The sequence below is a fragment of the Thalassophryne amazonica genome, chromosome 8, assembly GCF_902500255.1.
Source record: "Thalassophryne amazonica chromosome 8, fThaAma1.1, whole genome shotgun sequence".
NCBI lineage: Eukaryota > Metazoa > Chordata > Actinopteri > Batrachoidiformes > Batrachoididae > Thalassophryne > Thalassophryne amazonica.
This window is the reverse complement of record NC_047110.1, coordinates 42,100,193-42,122,773: the sequence shown is the minus strand read 5'-3', so window position 1 is coordinate 42,122,773 and position 22,581 is coordinate 42,100,193. Positions and strand designations below refer to the sequence as shown.

Here is a 22,581-nt window from a genome sequence, read left to right as displayed (position 1 = left end):
TTGACAAGTTACGCATACCATCAAGTGAGCAGAGACTGAATATTTTCTTTCCCCAGCTGACATGGAGAGCTTGAGTGTATAATGAATGCCACTTGTTTGTCTCCAGTAGCTGGCTCATTAAGGATCTCTCATACACTACATGAATGTATTTACTGCAAAGCACCAATACATCTCTTAAAATCTTGTTTGATTCAAACAAAGAAAGAACCATTGCCATCATTTTGTAAGGAATATTCACTTATAGTCCTTCATGTTTCTTGTTAATTTCAGCATTACACTCACTCACAGATATAACTTTAACATGTTTAAGCTTTAGGAAGCAATAAAAATATTACCACAAGAACAAACATGAAATTTTCCACATACTGAAATAACTGGACAATTATTTATTGTTGGTGTTCCCAGAATTATTGGTGCTGCTGACATCACTGCACTGCTGTCTTTATTGAGATAAATCTCTCTTAGTAAAATTTGACCAGTGAAAATAACATGGGCCCATTTTTATGTATACATTTGCAGGAAGGAAAAGATTTGTTTCCCTTTGTAGGCAGAGCTTTAATTGCTGAAATGATGATGATAATCATGTCCAATACAAATATAATTACATTTGAGTCGCTCATGAATTATTAAATGTGATTTGATGTCTGATCTGAACCAGCTTATATATTTAAAAACTGAACAGTCACTCTGGAATAATTACGGCTCATGATCACATCGAACAAGGCTATTTTGTAAAATTTAATATTTTGTAAAATTTAATAAAAAGTACATATATAAGTGATGTGTGTTAAGTGTAATTAAATGCATGAGTTATGACTCACCGGCACACACCATTATCATATGTATAATGTTGCCACTCACATTTTACCCCTCTGCAAAGTGTTTGTATGCATGGATCACAGTTTGCATACATAAATAAAGCATAATAAAGCAATAAAGCATACCAAATAAACTGGCCTTCATTTTCCGGCCCTATTCAGAGCAAGCCACCTGCACAGATGTGGTCAACCTTTGACCCTGTGCATCTGGAAGACATTGTGGCATTGTCATCCAAAATGAGGCTAACCTCTAGCTCGGTCGACATTATCCCTTCTAAACTTCTCCTTAATATTCTTGACTATATTGGCCCATGGGTCACTAAATTGTTCAATTTTTCCCTTTCATCTGGTGTATTTCCCGCCCACTTCAAACATGCTGTGATCGAACCAAGACTCAAGAAGCCTAACATGGACCAAGCAGAGTATAAAAGCTACCGCCCAATATCTAAGCTTCCCTTTTTATCTACATTACTGGAAAAATTGATAGCCAAACAACTGACATCCTTCCTTGAGACACATAACATCTATGACAAATTCCAGTCAGGTTTTCGGAAACACCACTCTACTGAGACTGCACTGTTAAGAGTGTCTAGTGACATCATGATGTCTGCTGACGCTGAGAGGTGTACTGTGATGGTCCTCTTAGACCTGTCCTCTGCCTTTGACACGGTCGACCATACCATCATGGTCAATAGGCTGTGAGATCTGGTGGGGATGTCGGGCTCTGTGCTGAAATGGTTTACCTCCTATTTGATAAACAGGAGTTTTAGCATTTCAGTAAATCATGTTAGGTCTGAGTCAGCTCACCTGCAGTGTGGAGTACCACAAGGCTCGGTGCTGGGGCCACTCTTGTTTCTTTTATACATTCTTCCCCTTGGGCAGATAATTCAGCGTTTCAGTGATGTGTCCTATCATCTGTATGCTGATGACATACAACTATATTGCTCTTTTAAAACTATGGAACTTGGGAAACTGAACTCTTTAATGAACTGCCTGTCACAGGTGAAGCAGTGGCTGAATGGAAATAGTCTTCAATTGAACTCTGAGAAAACTGAGACACTTGTTGTTGCCCCTGATGATGCCATTCCCAGCATCAAGCAGAAGCTGGGTGACCTGGGCTTGTCAGTTAAGACAAGTCTGCGGAATCTCTGAGTTATCTTTGATGAAGTAACGTCTCTTTCTGAGCATTGTAATAAATTAATTAGAAATTGTTTTTTTTCACTTGCGGAATATTGCCAAGGTGCGACAGGTGGTATCTTGCTATGAGCTGGAGACAATCATCCATGCCTTCATCTCCTCATGATTGGACTACTGTAACAGCCTGTTTACCTGCCTTAATAGAAAAGACCTTAACCGGCTACAGTACGTCCAAAACTCTGCTGCGAGGCTGTTGACTCATACAAACAGGAGAGCTCATATTACCCCTGTCCTAAAGTCTCTCCATTGGCTCCCAGTTGAGTCCAGACTCACTTTTAAAATCTTGGTTCTGACATTCTGAGCCCTTCATGGTCAGGCTCCCGGATATATTAAAGATCTGATTCAGCCTTATACATCTGCCCGTAATCTCAGGTCTTCAGGCCAGAACCTGCTGATGGTTCCTAGGACCTGCTTTAAAACCCGAGGTGACAGATCTTTTAAAGCCACAGCTCCTCGTCTCTGGAACGAACTGCCACTTTCCCTTCGTTCCATGGAATGTGCTGAGACTTTTAAGAAGCATTTGAAGACTCTTCTCTTTAATAAGGCTTTTCAGAACTGATAAATCGTTAATCTTGTCCTTTGTTTTATGTATGTTTTTATTATTTATTATTGCATTTTAACCTGTGAAGCGCTTTGTGACCTATGTCTGTGAAAGGCGCTATATAAATAAAATTTACTTACTTACTTACTTATATGCAAACATTTTGCCATCTAATTTGCTTTTATAGATCACAACATATGCATTAATATTCCACATCCCATTTTGTGTACATGCAAAGGTTATAAATGATGCCCCAGGTCACTCCACCGAGTCTGCTGCTTGCTAATATGTGTACTCTAGTAAAATAGGTGGGCTCCAACCAGCACCACATCCATCCATCCTTTTTCGATACCCACTTACTCCAGTTAAGAGTTGTGGGGTGCTGGAGCCTATTCCAGCAGTCATAGGGCATGATGCGGGGTACACCCTGAACAGGACGCCAGTCTGTCACAGGGTGCTAGCACCACATGACAACGGGAATTAACAAAGGTGAAGGTTAAGAGAGCGGTGTTGAGTTGTTGGAAATCTACAACATCAATAGATCACTAAATTCTACACACTGTGGCTTCAAAAAGGAGGAGCAGCACAGGGCAACAGATAAAACTGGAGGATGGTGCACACAGGTCGTCATGCCCCAGTGCAGGAGATCCACCCTGAAAGAAACTGCAGGTGGTGGCAGGGGAACGGGTAGCTACATAATATCAGGTTTGTGGGATGACTATGGAGGTGAAGAAGACAAAGATAGTGAGGACTGAACCAAGGGTTAGATGGTGGAAACTGAAGAAGCAAAAATTTTGAAGGTGGAGTTGAAGAGATGATGGTTGACTGGAATTAGGAGAGGAAAGTATACAGATAAGACTGGGGACAGTCATACGAGCCTGCAGACTGTCGCAGGGCCGACACATACAGACAGACAAATACATAAACCTTATCATGTGTTTATGTATCACGCTCTGATGCATCTGTAAGATATTTATCACATATTACAACAAAAATAAAGAACAGTGTTCGTAGACATGGATCATGTAGAACAAATAACGCAGGTAAATCATGTAAATATGTAAATTATGGAATGTTCTTATATCTCTCTATAAAGTCATGAGTGCCCTCTTCACTGATGTCTCATAACTTCAGTATGAGACTCAAGTTGTAGAATTCTCTCTGCTAGGAAGGCTGAAACACTCTCACCTTGATCAAACATCTTGGTTGAATGAAATGATCAGGATCCTCTATCAAGATCCTGCACTTGTCATCAGGATAACACATATGGGGGTGGGGCAATACAAAGTCTGGTATTTTGGTCTTTTTTTTTTGTATCGTCCTGTTTTAAGATTTGTATCGCCCTGATTTTATTGCCACAGTTTCCAGGGCAGTAAAATTGATAGGACAAGTGTATGATTTATCAGCCCTATTTTTTCCTTGTATCTCACAAGGGCTGGTTTACGAGTATAGGGCAGATTTTTGTTGTAATATGTGATAAATTCACATTCTCACTCACACCGACACTCAGTTTAGAGCCACCAGGTCACCGAAAAGCCAGATCACCTGGGGGGAAGCCCATACAAACAAAGGGAGAACATGCAAAACTCCACAAAGAAATGACCAGGGGCCTCATTTATACAAGTGGAGCAGGATTCATACTCAGTTTACATACAAACTAAAGGCAAAAATGGAGTGTGGGGAAAAAAAAAAAAACAGACTTATAAAACCATTCGTTTTCACAACTGCAAGCAAAATCATCTTTATAAATCGCACACTGCTTTGAGTTGTGTGCAGAAGGATGTGCCTCATATCCCTCTACACATCCACTAGTGGTCAACGCAAATCACCTCATGAATATTCAAGCTTGCATATTAAGCCCAAAACATGTACTTATGGTAACTGAGAGGAAGAGCAGGAAAAAAAAATGTTTCTGAAACACATATCTAGGTGCTTGAACTGGGAGGTCCTGTAGAATTACTGTATTCATATTTATGAGTTTGATTGCTTTATGATTAATCTACTGTATTGATGCTACAATCAGCTGTGCAAAAATTTCCACAATGTTGATTCAAATGTACAAGTGCTGTTTTCATGGTTTCTATGGCCATTTTCAGATGTGCATGCTGGAATATTACACGTGTCATGTTGCCATGAAAACTGACTTTCAGCTACATCTTCTTTGGCATAGATCATTTACAGCCTTATACCAACATGCACCAGCCTTTTACAGAAAGAGCATCAATAATTGCGCTACATTTTTCATCTGTTAGGTTACACTTGTCAAAACAAATTACAAAAAAAAAAGATCAAAGATGATGCATTCAACCTCCTCGTTACCTCATCCTGGGCAGTTCTCTAATTTCATGATTTGACCCATTCTTAGCCATATTTAAAACCCTGAAGACAATTTGAATGTCTCAGAAACACACTATCCTCATACCCACCTGCCACTTAAAAGGGATCTCCGTGATGAAGGTGCAGACTTGAAAGCAACGTGTGTGTGTGTGTGTGTGTGTGTGTGTGTGTGTGTGTGTGTGTGTGTGTGTGTGTGTGTGTGTGTGTGTGTGTGTGTGTGTGTGTGTGTGTGTGTGTGTGTGTGTGTGTGTGTGTGTGTTCACTGGCAATGTGACTGCTTTCATTTGATTTAAGGTGTGAAGGAGGATTGGTTTGATGGAAATGTTACTATGTATAACCCAGTAAATTTGCCAGTGTTGCTTTAACAGAAAAGTCACATGATCTTTTCAAACATGAAACTCTATAATTTAATTTTATGCAAATTGACTGCACAAAGTGCATGTCTGGAAGAAGGATTTATACATGGCTAAATCTTGAGATTATTCACATTTCTTTTTTCCCCGAGCTCATCGCATCATTTGCTTATTCAACTTGAAATGAGGCTGGTGTACCGAGGCAAGTTGAAATGATCGATGCTCAGATTTGTTGCTGGGAGAGGTTATTATTTCGCTCAAATGGATGCAGAAATTTGTTAATCCTCAGAATAGTCTTTATCCTCGGCAATGTGATGCTGTGTTGGTGTTTTTACCAGGTTTTACAGAGATAAAGCTGTGCAGACTGATTATTATAGTTAAAACTGTAGGCACTTTACAGACAAAAATATCATCTGTTTTTCAGTCTGGCTTTGTCACAGTTATGTGAAAATTTAAGGATGTGAGGCAAAGTGAAGGAGGAGGCACAACGGTTTCCATCAATGTGGCAGATCTCAGCAGGTGGAGGCACAGCATGCCTGCAGCAGATGCAAGTTTGATTACAGCACTCCTCTTATCTTCTGACTGTGCCAACCTAACAAAGGATTACCGAGTCAAAAACAGAAACAGACCACCCGTGCATTAAGGTGGCTGCACTGCACAATATCTGAGCCCATGTTTCTGCCATATTGGCAAACTCACCACAACAAGCTGTCACCCTGCTGTGACATTCATTTCCTCTAAAGTTAACTGCTGGTACTAATGACTAAATATTGCATCTTCTCCATATCTCTTTATTACATAAAAAAAAAAAAAAATCTCCCAGGAGATATCACACCAACGGACCAAAACACAAAGCTGCCTCTGGGTTTATTTGGAATATTTCACATCTGGATAGTTTTCAGGGGACTGACCATGTAAACCAAAGGCAAACATTGTTCATCAGACAAATCCACAGTCAGTTGAGTTCCTGCTCAGAGGTAGCAGTGATGTAACACAGATGAATATCACACTGACAGCGCTTCATCTGATTGTAACTGTTTTGCGGAAAATCATATTTATGTACCTCTGCCAATGAGGTAATGTTTTCATCAGCATTTGTCTCTTTAGCAGGATAACTCAAAAAGTAATTAACAGATTTTAATTAAATTTGGTGAGCAGATATTTAATGTTCACAGAAAGAAATAATTCACTTTCAGAAGTGACGTGGAACTGAGATCCAGAGGAATGTTTGGCACATAGCAACATTGAACTCAAAATTTTGTGACAGGATGTTAATGTAATTTGGTGAGCAGATAGATAATAGATAATTGATCCAAAACCTAGTTTGGATCTAGAATCCAGAAGGAGTTTTATGCAATACGGGTATGTGGCTGTTTTGTAGCTGTGTTTTCATTTTGATTGAACTATTTTGTGCAGCTTTTTAAATTTTATACAGACCCTTTCACAACATATAACGGAACACCATTTATATATCCTAACACATAAAGAAACAAAGCAAATGTGTTAAAAAGTCAGCATCATCTGGATAAGCGTAAGTCTTATGTTTAAAGTAAACATTTGATTTCTGTAAAAAAAAAAGAAAAGCTAATTCAACAAATGACATTATGCAGACCTTAAATCTATGTGAGCAGGACCTGGGTTTAGATAAAACAGGACACTTCAGAGAAATGGGGTTTTACCAAAAGAAATAAATCAGTTGGTGGAATCCGGAGATAAAAACAGAATGTGATCCAACTCAGCATTAACAAAATGTCACCTTCCTTGCAAGGAAAAGGCCAGAACCAGCTCACAGACACTAAGTCAGTTAAATACCTCAGATGATCTATAATCAACCTCTTTACTATTTTTTTTTTCAGTCCCAATTTGGACAAACACAATGCCCCCCTCCCAAGTCTCTCTGCTCCCTTTTCAAGTGCAATTTCAATCCATTTTAATTTTGTGTGTGTGCGTGTGTGTGTGAGGGGCTTATATTTTTTTTGCAACAGAATGTTGGTTTGCAAGATAACTCAAAAACTAATGCATTTGTTTTTTATGAAACTTTAGGAAAATATTGTTTGTCAGAAGCCAAAGAACCCATTAAACTAACAGGTTTGAACAGTGCTGTAAATAACTCTTTATAGGAGTTGAGTCAGCCTGACCCTGTCAGATCTCAGAAATTAAACAGAGTGGGTCCTGGTTACTACTTGGATGGGAGACCTTGTCGGAAGACCAGGGGCTGTGTCTGTTTCTCCAGGTAAAACAGAAAGGGCATCTGGTGTAAAACCTGTGCCAAATCCAATGCGGATCTGTGCTGGATCTGCTGTGGCCACCCCGAACAAAACAGGAGCAGCTGAGAGTCAAACAACACACAAGTTAGCGATCATGTGTGTTCTACAACTGATTGTCCACAGTTGGGTATAAATCTGGCTGGTGTGGTTTTTTGGGGAAAAAAGTGAAGGCAGTTCTGTTTTGATCGTGCATGTCGTCTCTGCCTCTGGTGTGGCAACACCACACTTGTGGGGGCACTTACACAAATTTCACATCCAGCTCGAAAGTGATCGTCTGCTGACTGTTTCCTTGCTAATAGCGCAAATGGCCACACATTTTCTAAGTGCCAAACGAGCGGTGTTAGATGTTCGTGCGTGTCAGCTGGAATTTGGCCAACACCTGCTGCAAGAGGGATCAAATGGGCTCTCACATGACACACTGTCTTTCAGCCGCTGGTACGTGCAAATAGTTGTAGCAACAGGTGTATGAGGTGTTGGAGGCGGCTCCGATTTTACACGTATTGCATAGGATTCCTGCTTCATGCGCAATTCGACGACATTCGTACTATGTGTGAAGGGGCCCTAATAAATCACGTGTATGTAAGTATTCACACCCTTTGCTCAATCCTTTGTTGATGCACCTTGGGCAGCAGTTACAGCCTCAAGTCTTCTTGAATATGATGCCATAAGCTTGATGCATGTATCTTTGGGCAGTTTTGTCCATTCCTCTTTGCCGCACCTCTCAAGCTCCATTAGGTTGGATAGGGAGCACTGGTGCACAGTTATTTTCAGATCTCTCCCAAGATCCCTTTTTGTCACAACAGTACGGTAGAGCGAATGCAATGCCACCCCTGCTGTGCCAATTCTCCAGCCAATCTCATGCTCCATCATCCCCTCACTGGTGAGCAAGACCCCGAGGTACTTGAACTCCTTCATTTGGGCAAGGCTGTATTCCCTACCTAGAGTAGGCAATCCATCGGTTTCCTGCTGAGAACCATGGCCTCAGATTTAGAGGTGCTGATCCTCATCCCAGCTGCTTCACACTATGTTGAGAACCCCTCCACTGAGTCTTGGAGGTCACCGGCTGATGAAGCCAGCAGGACCACATCATCTGCAAAAAGCAGTGATGAGACCCTGAGCCCACCTAACCGGAAACCCTCCTCCCCCCGACTAGGCCTTGATATCCTGTCCATGAATATCACAAACAGGATTGGTGACAAGGCACAGCACTGGCGGAGGCCAACCTCCACCGGAAACGGGTCCGACTTACTGCCGAGCACCCGAACACAGCTCTCGCTTTGCGAGGACAGAGATTGGATGGCCCTAAGAAGGGACCCCCTCACTCCATACTCCTGCAGCACCTCCCACAGCATCTCCCGGGGTACATGATCATACGCCTTCTCCAAGTCCACAAAACACATGTAGACTGGGTGGGCATACTCCCAGGCACCCTCCAGGATCCTTGTGAGAGTAAAGAGCTAGTCGGTTGTTCCACGACCAGGACGGAACCCGCATTGTTCCTCTTCAATCAGTGTTCCTTCCAGCGCCGGATTACATCCTCAGTTGAGGTCAACAGAGTCCCATCCTTACTGTAGATAGCTTGGATGGCTCCCCGTTTTCCCCTCCTGAGGTGCCTCACGGTCCACCAGAAGCACCTTGGTGCCGACCGAAAGTCTTTCTCCATGGTTGCTCCGAAGTCCTCCCACACCTGCTGCTTTGCCTTCCCCACAGCAGAGGCTGCTGCCCTTCAGGCCTGTAGGTACCTTGCAACTGCCTCTGGAGTCCTCCAAGATAACATAACCCGGAAGGCCTCCTTCAGTCGGATGGCTTTCCTGACCACTGGTGTCCACCACGGTGTTCGAGGGTTGCTGCCCCTTGAGGCACCTAAGACCTTCAGGCCACAGCTCCCCACTGCAGCTTCAGCAACGGAAGCTTTGAACATTGCCCATTCTGGTTCAATGCCCCAACCTCCACAGGAATGCTAGAGAAGCTCTGCTGGAGGCGTGAGTTGAAGATCTGTCAGACAGTGGGCTCCTCCAGACGTTCCCAGTTCACCCGCACTATCCGTTTGGGCTTAACAGGTCTGTCCAAAGTCCCCCCCCACCCTCTGATCCAACTCACCACCAGATGGTGATCAGTTGACAGCTCTGCCCCTCTCTTCCCTCGAGTGTCCAGAACATGTGGCCTCAAATCAGATTATACGATCACAAAAATCGATCTTCAGCCCAGGGTGCTCTGGTACCATGTACACTTATGAGCATCCTTATGTTCGAACATGGTGTTCGTTATGGACAGTCCGTAACTAGCACAGAAGTCCACTAACAAACGACCATTCGGGTTTAGGTCAGGGAGGCCGTTCCTCCCAATCACACCTCTCCAGGTGTCTCTGTCATTGCCCATGTGTGCGTTGAAGTCCCCCAGCAGAACAATGGAGTCCCCCACTGGAGCCCCATACAGGATTCCATTCAGGGACTCCAAGAAGGCTGAATACTCTGAAATGCTGTTCGGTGCATATGCACAAACAGTCAGAGTTCCCTCGCCACCCGAAGATGCAGGGAGGCGACCCTCTCATCTACTGGAGTAAACTCCAATTTAGTAGCACTCAGCCGGAGACTCATGAGTGTCCCCACACCCACCCGGCGCCTCACCCCCTGGGCAACTCCAGAGAAGAATGAGGTCCAACCCCTATCAAGGGGAGTGGTTTCAGAGCCGAGGCTGTGCATGGAGGCGAGACCCACGAGATCTAACTGGTATCGCTCCACCTCCTGCACAAGCTACGACTCCTTCAACCACAGCGAAGTGACGTTCCGCACCCCCAGACCTAGCCCCTGCTGCCCGGGTCTGGTCCGTCGAGGCCCTCGACTTTCACTGCCACCTGAAGGACAGCGCACCGGATACCTGCGGTTCCCTCTGCAGGTGGTGAGCCCACAGGGTGGAGATGGAAAGTCCACATTGCTTTTTCGGGCTGTGCCTGACTGGGCTCCGTGGCAAGCCCAGCCTCCAGGCGCTTGCTGATGGGCCCTACATCCAGGCCTGGCTCCAGATGAGCACTCCGGGCTTCCTCCAGGCCGGGTCACGTTTCCTCTGCATCATTCTTTCATGTTGTCTTGTGAACCATTCTTAGTCTGGCCTCTCGCCTGAGACCAATTTGCCATAGGAGACCCTACCAGGAGCACAAGGCTCCAGAGAACACAGCTCTCAGTTTCATAGCGGCACACAAACCTCTCCACCACGATAAGGTGATGGTTCCCGGAGAGCTCCCAGTTCCCCACAGCATGATGCTGCCACCACCATGCTTCACTGTAGGGATGGTGCCTGATTTCCTCCAACATGAAGCCTGGCATTCACACCAGAGAGTTCAATCTTTGTCTCATCAGACCAGAGAATTTTGTTTCTCATGGTCTGAGAGTCCTTCAGGTGCCTTCTGGCAAACTCCAGGTGGGCTGCAATGTCCCATTTACGAAGGTGTGGCTCACCAATCTACCATACAGTCCTGATTGGTGGATTGCTGCAGAGATGGTTGTCCTTCTGGAATGTTCTCCTCTCTCTACAGAGGAATGCCAGAGCTCTGACAGAGTAACCCTCAGGTTCTTGTCCACCTCCCTGACTAAGGCCCTTCTCCCCTGATCACTCAGTTTAGATGGATGACCAGCTCTAGGAAGAGTCCTGTTGGATCTGAACTTATTCCATGTCCAGATGATGGAGGCCACTGTGCTCATTGGGACCTTCAAAGCAGCAGCAATGTTTCTGTACCCTTCCCCATATTTGTGCAACGGGACAATCCTGTCTCGGAGGTCTACAGACAGTTCCTTTGACTTCATGCTGGGTTTGTGCTCTTGACATGCAATGTCCACTTTGGGACCTTATATGTAGACAGGTGTGTGCCTTCCCAGGCTTCTCTCAATGTCAAAGCTGTGAATACTTATATATATGCGATATAGCACAGTGGATAAGAGTATATTTAGAGAGGAATCCTGCAAATGGTGATTAAAGCATCAAATTCGGCAGAAATACTCCTCAGACAATCCTCTTTAGAAAAAAACGATTGGCCACTTGAATTTTCAATCGGTGGTCAGGTAGGGGTCAATTGAAGAATTACATAGAGGTCAAAATTAAAAGATGCTCCAATCATATTGAAAAATATTCCACATTATTTGCCTGATCATAAAGATTCCAAAAAGGTATAGTTTGGACTATCTGTGACTGAAATCTATCCAACCTTTTCAGGTTTCAAATCCCGCAAAACTTCGGAGAGTTCGCCGCGCTGCGAGATCTCAGTAACATTGAGAACTGCACTGAGACGCTCTGATGACGCTGCACTTTAACTGCTGCACACGGACAACACTATTAACATCGCAACATAAAACTATTTTTATATTGTGCCTAAAACTCTCATGAATATATTCTCTGGGTTTATAGATGTTGTTATTGCGTTTGTTTTATGTAAACATGCGAGAATCACAGGCTGTCTCTCCATAATTTTCAATGGGAACTGCTGTGAGCTACGCTCGCTTCCTGTTCGTGTCGTTCTGGGGGAAAGTGAAGTTTGCTCTTTAACGTTTTGATTATTGTTCTTTACAACACTGTTTGTGCTCTTTGTTCCAGACTAATATATATAATATGTCTGAAATTTGGTTTGCATTTATTAAATTCCACGCAGATTAAACGTAGCAGACACGGATTATTCGTTATAATAGTTTTAGCAAGTTTTCAGGGTATCATGCATACAGCCTCTTATTGACCTGATGAAAAGCATAAAAAATACATTTTTGTAGTATAATATTCATTTACAATTGTCATCATGTTGTTTTGACTGCAGTGACTCTCTGGCGCGCAAGGGATTATGGGATACATGAAAAATTGGGGAGGTGATGGTCTAGTGGTTAAGGTGTTGGGCTTGAGTCCAGAAGATCATGGGTTCAAATCCCCGCCTGACTGGAAAATCACTAAGGGCCCTTGGGCAAGGCCTTTAATCCCCTATTGCTCCCGGTGTGTAGTGAGCGCCTTGTGTGGCAGCACCCTAACATTGGGGTGAATGTGAGGCATTAGTGTAAAGTGCTTTGAGCGTCTGATACAGATGGAAAAGCGCTATATAAAATGCAGTCCATTTACCATTTACCAAAACCCTGGATGGAGTTACGGGATAAAACAGCAAGAATGGTGACAAAGGTCAGTTTCATTTTTGTATAGGGTACAAGTTATGCAAATTACTAATTGAGTTAACACGGTTTTAAAAAGGAATAGTTTGGACCATGTATCATCCTTACTTATCACGTTACGGGGTAACATATGTCACATGTCATAGAATCCAATAGACGTAGACCTTGTTTGACCTTTACTTTGGAGACCAAACATTCAACACTGTCAAAACTATTCCATTTATCAATCCTATTAGCTCAACCAATCTCATTGAAAGAAGGCTGGGAAGAAGTTATGTTGTCATAAGGTCACTGAACAGAGGTGTTTGGTGATGCTGATATCGTTGCAAAAGATCAAAGGTCCAAGTGTTTAGGCTGCTGCTGCTTCCCGTCTTACTGTATTATTGCATGCTTTTTAGAAACTAAAGCCCCGTTTACACATAGACGGTTTTGTCGGTGGGTAGTACGTAGACTGAAGTTCGCTGTAGTTCCGGCTATTTTCGCGGTGGAAAGGGGTGGAGCATTTCGCCGACATTTTGACCGCCATATTATCCGCAAATAGGTGGATAAAACGCCGCTAAATCTGATGAATAAAGCAGCGTTTTGACGCCGTAGCATCCTGCACACGTCAGGCAACGGGGGTTAATACCCAGTTCTGTCCTTTACAATCGCAGGTTAAGATGCGCGTGAGAACGGCGGTGTTCTGCTGCCACCAATAATGCCCTGTGTACCGCTGGTTAATACGCAGGTTTTTATCAAGGCAAATCCTGCGTTACTCCAGGATCATTTGCATATAGGCACCACCCCCAGAGTATAATAGGCTGAAGCAGCAGGAATACATGCCTCTGTCACTGCAGGGGAAGGGAGATCATCCTCAGCCTTTTCTTCTCCTTCCTTTCCCCCTCCTCAACGTGTTGCTCAAAACTAGAGGGGAACTCAAACCAGTGAGGAAGTGTAACAGAAAACTGAAACAGGACATGAGAGCAGCACACAAAACCATTGCAAATAAACACTCAAATGGCACTAATAGGGGCAAATTCCAACAAAGAGATGGGTTTCTACATTGGAAAAAGTCACAATACATTATTTCCATGAATTAATGGACATTATTAAATGAGCCACGATCATGAGAAAGACAGAGCTGAAGCTGGCCTCGGACGTGCACGTACATTTCTTTGTTTGTGTTGAGTTTGCATTTGGAAAACAATATAACACAGTGAGTCTGACATGTTCAGCATTTTCCCCCTTTTGTTGTGTTTTGTGGCATTTTTTTTTTTTTTCTTTGAGGAGCTGGAGTGTGTGTGTGTGTGTGTGTGTGTGTGTGTGTGTGTGTGTGTGTGTGTGTGTGTGTGTGTGTGTGTGTGTGTGTGTGTGGTAGCATGTGTGTGCCGCTGCTGCCCGTTGCCCCTCTCAGCTTGCTGCGAAAAGGAATGTCTCCAAGACAGTTTTTCCCCCGGCAGCAAATGTATTTTTATAGATTTTATTGATAACCACACTCATAATTAATCGTGCACTTAGCTGAACCTGGAGCAGAGACTGTCATTGACAGGCTGCGTTTCTGGCTCATGGCCGTGTAGGTGCAGAGAAACCTTCACAGAGCTGCAGCTTTTACCATGACTGCATCAAAATTAACAAATTTCACTTAAAAATGAGTCATCATAACACGACATCACACTTATGTATACTTTGGAATGAATCTGTGCCTCCGTTCTTAATGTTATCAGCTACATTCCATTGAAGCACACGCTGGGACACTTCTAGTTGCGACGTCAATTGTCAGAAACACACGAGTACTCAGGAGTACTTTGTTCTCAGACGCCTCCGTAGCTGTTAGTTACGAATGCCATATACTTTGAAACCGGTCACGGAAATGCACAAAGTAATCCCGGTGGATCATCAGATCAAATCTTAATTGTTGACTGAATGATTTTGGTGTGACATGTCCTTTAAGGAACTGCAAGGTCAAAGAACATGTTTACATTTGAGGATCCTTTTAAGACTCTGGCCAGTCAAAACGTACAGAATCTGACAACAGTAGACACACTCATTTAGTAGCAAGTTTCAGACTCACTGGCATTGGGTGGGCCAGGCTCATCCAGCCCACCCAATGGCTGACTAAGCTGACCATCAAATGTCCTTCCAAATAAACAAATGATGTCAACTTTAAAATTTCCCAGAAGAAGAAGTGTGACTGTGTTTTTACATAACTAATGATTCAGTAAATAACTTAAAATGACAAATATTTCTATTATTTAACATATGTGATTTTATGATAAATTACTAAAATGGTCCTTCCAAGAAACTTATTGCAGATTGCTGGTGTCATGACGAACCAATTTCTCTGTTCACTTGGTAGTAACATCATGATGTGAGTCAGCTGGATAATCTGGAAGTAGGACATATACCATACCTTTGAGTAGACAGCAGATTGTTCACCTCTCGTCCCTGAAAATTTCATGCCGCCCCCTATTGGTAATAATACTAATATTAATAAGGGATATGGTCAAATGAATGCTGCTTTATTTGATTTTATTTTCATTTTCATTGCTCTTACTGTATTAGAGACCATGTCATCAACACGTTCTCACAGGTATCAATCACACTTTCCACAGATGTGTAAGTACCTCCATTCTTCACTTCATCACTATCCCATATCCTGAACTAACAACTCGGTTTAGTTGTTAAGCATCATCTGAAATATTTACACGCATATAAATCATGGTTATTTTGCACCAGAACTGTCAGGTGAATTGTCGTTCAGCTCTGATTAGTGATTTTCAAAGGTGAAGGGTTTCATTTTTGCTCTGTTGGGGGAAATGCACTTATTTAAATGTATCACTGACAATTTTGGCTGCACTCTCCACAGGTCCACCTTTTATATAACACCGTGCTTTCCACTCATTGACAATTGCGCTGCACATATTTCAGCCTTTTGTGGCAGCGATAATCATTAGATCACAGCTGCAACTCTTCCACCCCAGGCTCTTATCATAATGGAGCACCATAGGGCTTCTGAGTGAAGCTCTAATGTCATCAAAAGTGAATGAAACCCAATTTATTATGATGACAGTCAAAGAGAGCATCAATTAGGCACGGGGCCTGGCACGGCTGAATACTGATCAGTTTTTGGGTGTATGCCCATCAGTAGACCCAGAAGTGAGACTGGCTGCGTAAAGGAGGAGCTCAAAACTGAACATCAGTCCATGATAGTCCCAAACAGATGTTTTAAAGCTGATTTATAACACACTTTAACAAGGATTAAGGGCCATCTTAGCAACAGAGTGTGTGTTTGTGAGCTCTAAGGAAAACACAAATGTAATAATAACTAGGCACAGTGGTTGTATAAATACCCCACTAATATCATCCATCCCTGAAAACAGCTTATTAGAGAACTCCAAATGAGAGGTCTTCATGTTTCATCCAAAAATAAAGTTAAGCCATAGTAGATGTTGAATTTGTGCCTTAACAGACTCGAAAGCCGTTTAGATAAGACACAGCAGCCCAAATACATAAATAATGATTTTAAGCAAGGATAATACATGTGGCAGACTTTGAAGTTAATGTTTGAAGAAAAATATGACTTGGATAGGACTGTTCATGAGAGCAGCATATCTCAGTGTGTAATCTTCAAATAGCCCAAAAATCTTCCACTGCATTTCACCCTCATCAGCTCTCTGACAGATTTGGGTCTCCTGCTGGGTTGTGATGTAAAGTGTGTTGTTGGATTCACAGTGGTTGCTGCAGTAATTGGTCACATAATATTTTCTTCTTTCCTCAGTAGCTTGTAGATGAATAAATGAGCTCACTGTGCTTTAGAATATCCCAAGAGCTTGCTCATTTGTGAGATATTTCCCTTTCAAAGCAGACTTCATTGGCTGCCAGAGTGGTAATGGAGGGGCATACTGTCCTTATCTATATTTTAGTTAGAGCTCAATTCAGTGAACCCTCCATCTGTGTTGCAGGCCTGCTCAGCTGGCCCTTCTATTTTCAGTGCCACATGTACTTTTTTCTGTGTGTGGGCCTGTTGACCTGCATGTCTGGATTTACCAAACATGTGCTGCTTGACTACCATCAGGCTAATTACACTAACCCTTCACATTTATCTTTCCTTTGCAAAAACCCCAGCAGGGAGATAACATGAACCTTGCCCATTTTTTTTTTAGCCTATGCAGCCCAGGAAGCAATGTGACAGTGGTGTAAAATATAGTATAATATGCTAACTTAAAACATAAATATATAAATATGTTCGAAGAGTTTAGCTGCAAAAAGCTATCAGACCAAAACCAAAAATTTTTAGTTGAGGCTTTATTACTTTATTACTACACTATCAGTGTACACAATATTAAAGAATTTCAATACACCATTTTCATTTTATTTATGTAAATTTGTGCATTTTCTAATGTGTTTTGCCGTGAATTCATCTTTTCACCTGCATTTTTCCACATTTGAAAAAAGTGTTTTTCATCTAAACTCTTCATATGGACTCACCATCTGCACCAACAATGTTTTCTTTTTTTAGATTTATCCAGATCCTGTGGGTCATATACAGTAGTTCTTTGTGAATTTAGTTGAAAGCATTTTGAAAAGTGAAGATCACAAAACTGATTTTTTGTAATCGGGTAGGAGTTGTGAGTTTTTTCATTTGCTGAAATCATTTGGAAAAAATTTTTTCATAGTTTGACCTTAGATGAGACCACCTCACTTACGACTGATTACATGATTGTGTGCAGTCAATTATTCCGACGAAAAGAATAAAAATCTACCCAAACAACAAAAGATTTGTGTCTAAGGACATTAAGAGAATTATAAACTCAAAGAACATGGCTTTTAAAAATAAAGACACCATCAAACGTAATCAATCAGTTGCGAGACAAACTCGGGGAAGCTAAACAGCCCCATAGGCACTGTCTAGAGGAGACATTCAAAGACAGAAATCCAAAAAGACTTTGGGATAGTATGAAAAACTTACTGGTATGTCATCCTCAAATAAACCTATTGTGACAGACAATGAACATTTGTTTGCAAACAAACTAAATAATTTCTTTTGTCGATTTGACTCTGCAGGTCACTTTGAGAAATGTGTTGATTTAATTAAGACAGTCACACCTATGGATGCTGAGAGGATTGTCATAACTGAGGAGGAGGTCAGGTGTACTTTCCAAGGCAGTAATTCAAGAAAAGCCTCAGGGCCAGACCATGCTAGTGCCCTTATATTAAAAATATGCGCTAGGGAATTAGCTCCTGTATGGCAATGCATTTTTCAGTTGTCCATCGACACCCACACCATACCACTAGCATGGAAAACATCCCACATTAGACCTCTTCCAAAAAAACAATGCCCCAAAGAATATAATGATTTCTGGCCAATAGCCCTTACATCTGTTATCATGAAATCACTGGAAAAGATTATTGTACATCTCAATAGGTCTCTATGGAAGCAACAAGATCCCTTCCAATTCACATATAAAGAAGGTCGTAGTACTGAGGATGCAGTGGTTACACTGGTGCATCTCATTTCCAAACATCTTAATCGATCAAAAACATATGCCAGGGCTCTGTTTCTTGAGTTCTCATCTGCGTTTAATACTATTCAACCAGACCTACCTTTAGCAAAAATGATTCAATTACGGATTAATCCTTATATCATTTATTGGTACTTTTCTTTTCTCACAAACAAGGTTCAGCTAGTTAAGGTAAACAATACACTATCCACTCCAAATACAACTAATATGGAGCACCCTAGGGCTGTATTAGCTCCCCTCTGTTGTTTACCCTATATACCTCAGACTGTAGTACCAGTCTGTCAAACCAGTTTCTTTTAAAATATTCAGATGATTCCACCCTACTGACCCTCTTCACAGATCATGATGACCCAACACTGTATCAAGGCAAGGTGGATTGGCTAGTTGAGTGGTGTGATAAAAACGCTGTTATTATTAAAACTGTGAACACTGAGGAACTCATATTTGGTAAGCCAAACTGCCATGCACCCCCAGTAAAGATTCATAATGTAGACATTAACCAAGTCCAAGTCTACAAATATTTAGGTGTCATGATTGATGAAAATCTGTCATGGACATCTCACATAGAGTACGAGGTCTGTTAGAAAAGTATCAGCCCTTTTATTTTTTTCAAAAACCTGATGGATTTGAATCACGTGTGCTTGCATGAGCCAACCTTGAACCTTTGTGTGCAAGATTTTGCCATGAAAAGAGTTGCAGCGAAATTCATCGGCACGAAGCTAATGGCACAGCAAAAGCGCCTTCGTGTTGAAGTCTCACAGGACATGTTGCGACATGCTCACCTCTTCCACAATTTCTCGGATAGTCACACGACTGAAAAGCCACTGAAAGCCGTCTGAATGTTCTGAATGGTGGAAGAGCTGGGCATGTCCCAGCATGTCCTGTGAGACTTCAACACGAAGGCGCTTTTGCTGCACCATCAGCTTCGTGCCGATGAATTTCGCTGCACCTCTTTTCATGGCAAAATTTTCTGTCACAGTGGAATGTGCCGAGAAAGTGCTGATGTCCACCTCTTCCGCAGTTTCTCGGATAGTCACAAGACGGCCCCACATCACCACAGCATTCACTTTGGAAATGATCTGGTCATTTTAGAATGTTGATGGCCGCCCAGAGCGCGGCGCGCTCTCCACCGTTGTGCAGACGTCTTTAAACTGGTTGTACCGCTCCTTAATCTGTGTGATGCCAGAGGATCGTCACCGAAAGCCGTCTGAATAATCCACCTGGCTGTCGCCCAGTTTCTGGCAAAATTTGATGCAGTCGCGCTGCTCCAGTCGTTCCGTCATTTTCCTTGCAAAGAAAAAATGATGAGAGACAACACCCATCCGCACACAAAGGCTGCTTACAAGCAAATGATGCAATCGACAGGCGTGAAAAAGTTCACGCATGCGCACGAATGTTCAAGGTTGGCTCATGCAAGCACACGTGATTCAAATCCATCAGGTTTTTGAAAAAAATAAAAAGGTCAGATACTTTTCTAACAGACCTCGTATATCTGTAAAAAGATAAAGCAGCGCATTTATTTTCTTTGGAGACTAAAATCTTTTGGAGCCAGCAGCCAAATACATTTTTTGTTTTTTACACCAGTGATTCAGAGTGTCATGCTCTATTGCAGTACAGCTTGGTTGAGTAGCAAAGACAAGACAAAGACAAGGCAAAACTACACAACCAAATTAAAATCTGTTAAAAAATCATTGGGCTACCTGTGGATCGATCTTTTCAGGAAGCCCATGACAAGAGTATGCTTAGATTAGCTAGGAAAATTTCTGCTGACATGTCTTACATAGAGAATACCAACTTATGCCTTCAGGCAGACATTTCAGAGATCCCTCTTTCAAACAAATCAGATTTAAACACTCTTTTGTATACCAGTCAATCCTGCTTTTGAACCAACTATAAGTCCAGTGCAATATTAACCCAGGGGTATTCATTGTTGTCTAGGTTGTTATTGTCTGCCCTATTTGTGTTGGGGATCTGCATTTGTACTTGTGTATTTATCTAGTGTGAACACTATGTGTGTGTGGTGTATTTATTGGTAGTGTGATCATCATAGGGTGTCTGGGTGGTCACTCACTGTATGTTTTTAAACGAGCCTCCAAGGGATGCAAAATGAATTTCAGTTTTAAACTGACAAATAAAGTATCTATCTGTGAACCACTTAAAAGCTTTTAATTTTAATGTTATAAAACAGTTGAGCTACTGTAAGCTTTTCTTACTTCCATGTTTTCAAACTCATAAAATTTGAAAGCTTGGCACAACTTTGTCTGTGAGTTAAAAACAAAATCAAAATTGTCCGATAGTGGCAGGTGACATAAAGGATAAATTAACTTTACATTTAATTCACAATTTCTTGATACTGTCATACCATTTCAAAATGAGAAAGTTGTGCTGTATTATGCTGTTTTAACAGCTGGAATCTTCTGCACTTCTTGTATGCTGCAACTTCTGCTACTGTGTGTACTGTTGCCCCCGATAGCGAACAAAAGACAAGCAGAGGCAATGCCAATATGCTGCAGCACAGTAGCAAAAACCTGAAGAAGGCCCCTGGTTTTTCATTAAATACGTATTAAGGTAAGCAATGTTACTTTTGACTTACTCTAATTCATCATGGACATTGAATGTTAACATTATAAACAGATTAATAAGAATTTCTATAGTGGGTGTGGGACTTGTAACGGCGACAGGCAGCAGCAGTATGTGCAATAGCTGACTGTATTTATTTGTTCATTATTATTCTTATTAATTCTTTGTTGAATGCTGACAGTGAATGTCAACATTCAACAAAGAATTAATACAAATCTCTGTAGTGGGTGTGGCACTGGTAATGGCGACAGGCAGCAGCAGTATGTGCGATAGCTGAGTGTATTTATTTGTTCATTATTTTGTTTGATCTGTGCAGCAAAATCACTTGTGCTGCTCCAACTGGAATATTTCCTTTTCCTCATATTTGTGTGTCAGTTGTAATGTGTATTCTGTGACAATGGCAAGCCCCTTCACTACAGTCAGGAGTTCCTCCTGCTACTCCAAAATGCTGCTGTGGGCACTGTGGACTCCTGTGCAATTTTTCCTGTCAAATTTGCAAATAGCAAATTTGCATGTGATAACAAAAAAGAGGAAGACGTGGCCGTGTACACCAGAGACAGGGTCTCCGTCGGATCCCTCTTCCTACTATAATGCTCTCAAATATCCTGTCACTCCACAGTAACACAGTGCTACACAGTGTGTACACCTGATATTGAACTTCTGTCTGTTTTATTATGGCCCTACTACCTGCAGAGGGATGAGACACACACACACACACACGCACTCCCAATGAGAGACAGTGTTGAGCGAGCTGGTTCAGAGGCAGTCACTCAAATACACAAATAAAAGCACACACACACACACCATCTGCCAGGGAGAGTGAGACAGATACAAGATGTGACGTGTGACAAGAAGACCTGCCTTCAGCTCTGCACAGATGGCTCCAAAGGAGAGAGGGAGAGCACTAAATTTATTTCCTTAATTTCTCCAATACAGAAAGCAGTACCATTACACGGCAGAGCTTAGTGATACTCTAGCGTTTAATAATTTCGCACCGGGGCTGTTGAATACTGGGTTTCGGTACCCAGCCCTTCCGGTATGCTGTCAAAATGACTGTCTACAGATCATTTCTCTGTCTGTTTGAGATATTTTACTTTCAAAGCAGGCGTCATTGACTCTCAAAGTAGTAATGGAGGGGTGTCACTGGCTTTATATATATTTTAGTCAATGGGCTCTCCATCTCTTAAGCAGGGCAGCTCCTATTTTCAGTCCCTCATGCACTTTTTTTGTTTGTTTGCATGTGTGTGTATATTGACCCACATGTATTTGCCATACATGCTGTGCTTCACTACCACCAGGCTCATTACACTCCTTATATTTATGTCTGCTTTGCAGACGACCCCAGCATTATGATGAACTGAACCTTGCCCTTCTTATTCTGTTCACCACATGAAGCAATATGACAATGAAGTTAAAAAAAAGCCAAGTCAAAGCCCTGTTCAAGACCAGAGGAGCAGATGAAAAAAAAAAAGGAGCTGGTATGTGGGGATATTTGAAAGGATGGGAATCCCACGTTGTGCAGCACATCTTGTCATCTGACAGCACACTCATGCTTCCAGAAGTTAAAAAGAGTGGAAAAAATATATAAAATGCCACTCTAACAAGCCCCTCGGGGCCTCGGCTGCCTGGGTTTCTGAAGATGGAACAGCTTGTCTGATGCAAAAATGCTTTAAAAGACTCCAGCAGACACAGTGCTGTGTTCCATAGTACTGTGTCCATGCAGCATGCAGAAACAGCATCAGCATTTATGCCTGTGTGTGCCATCAACAACTCACCTGGCATCACAGTCACATGATGCCTTGTGTGACTGCCACGATGCTAAGCTTTGCTTTGATGCAGCATTCACTAT

At 42.2% G+C, this 22,581-nt stretch overlaps 1 protein-coding gene across 4 annotated transcripts in view; it reads left to right on the top strand.

Moving 5' to 3' along the window:
- Positions 1–22,581, top strand: part of shisal1b (shisa like 1b) — a 185,074-nt gene that overhangs the window by 81,780 nt on the left and 80,713 nt on the right. Inside the window, exon 2 of one of the 4 annotated variants that reach the window (XM_034176066.1) lies at positions 3,298–3,300. The exons of the other annotated variants lie outside the window; for them this stretch is intronic. The gene's annotated coding sequence lies outside the window, so the exon portion shown is untranslated. The remainder of the gene's footprint in view (positions 1–3,297; positions 3,301–22,581) is intronic. 4 annotated transcript variants of the gene reach the window in all.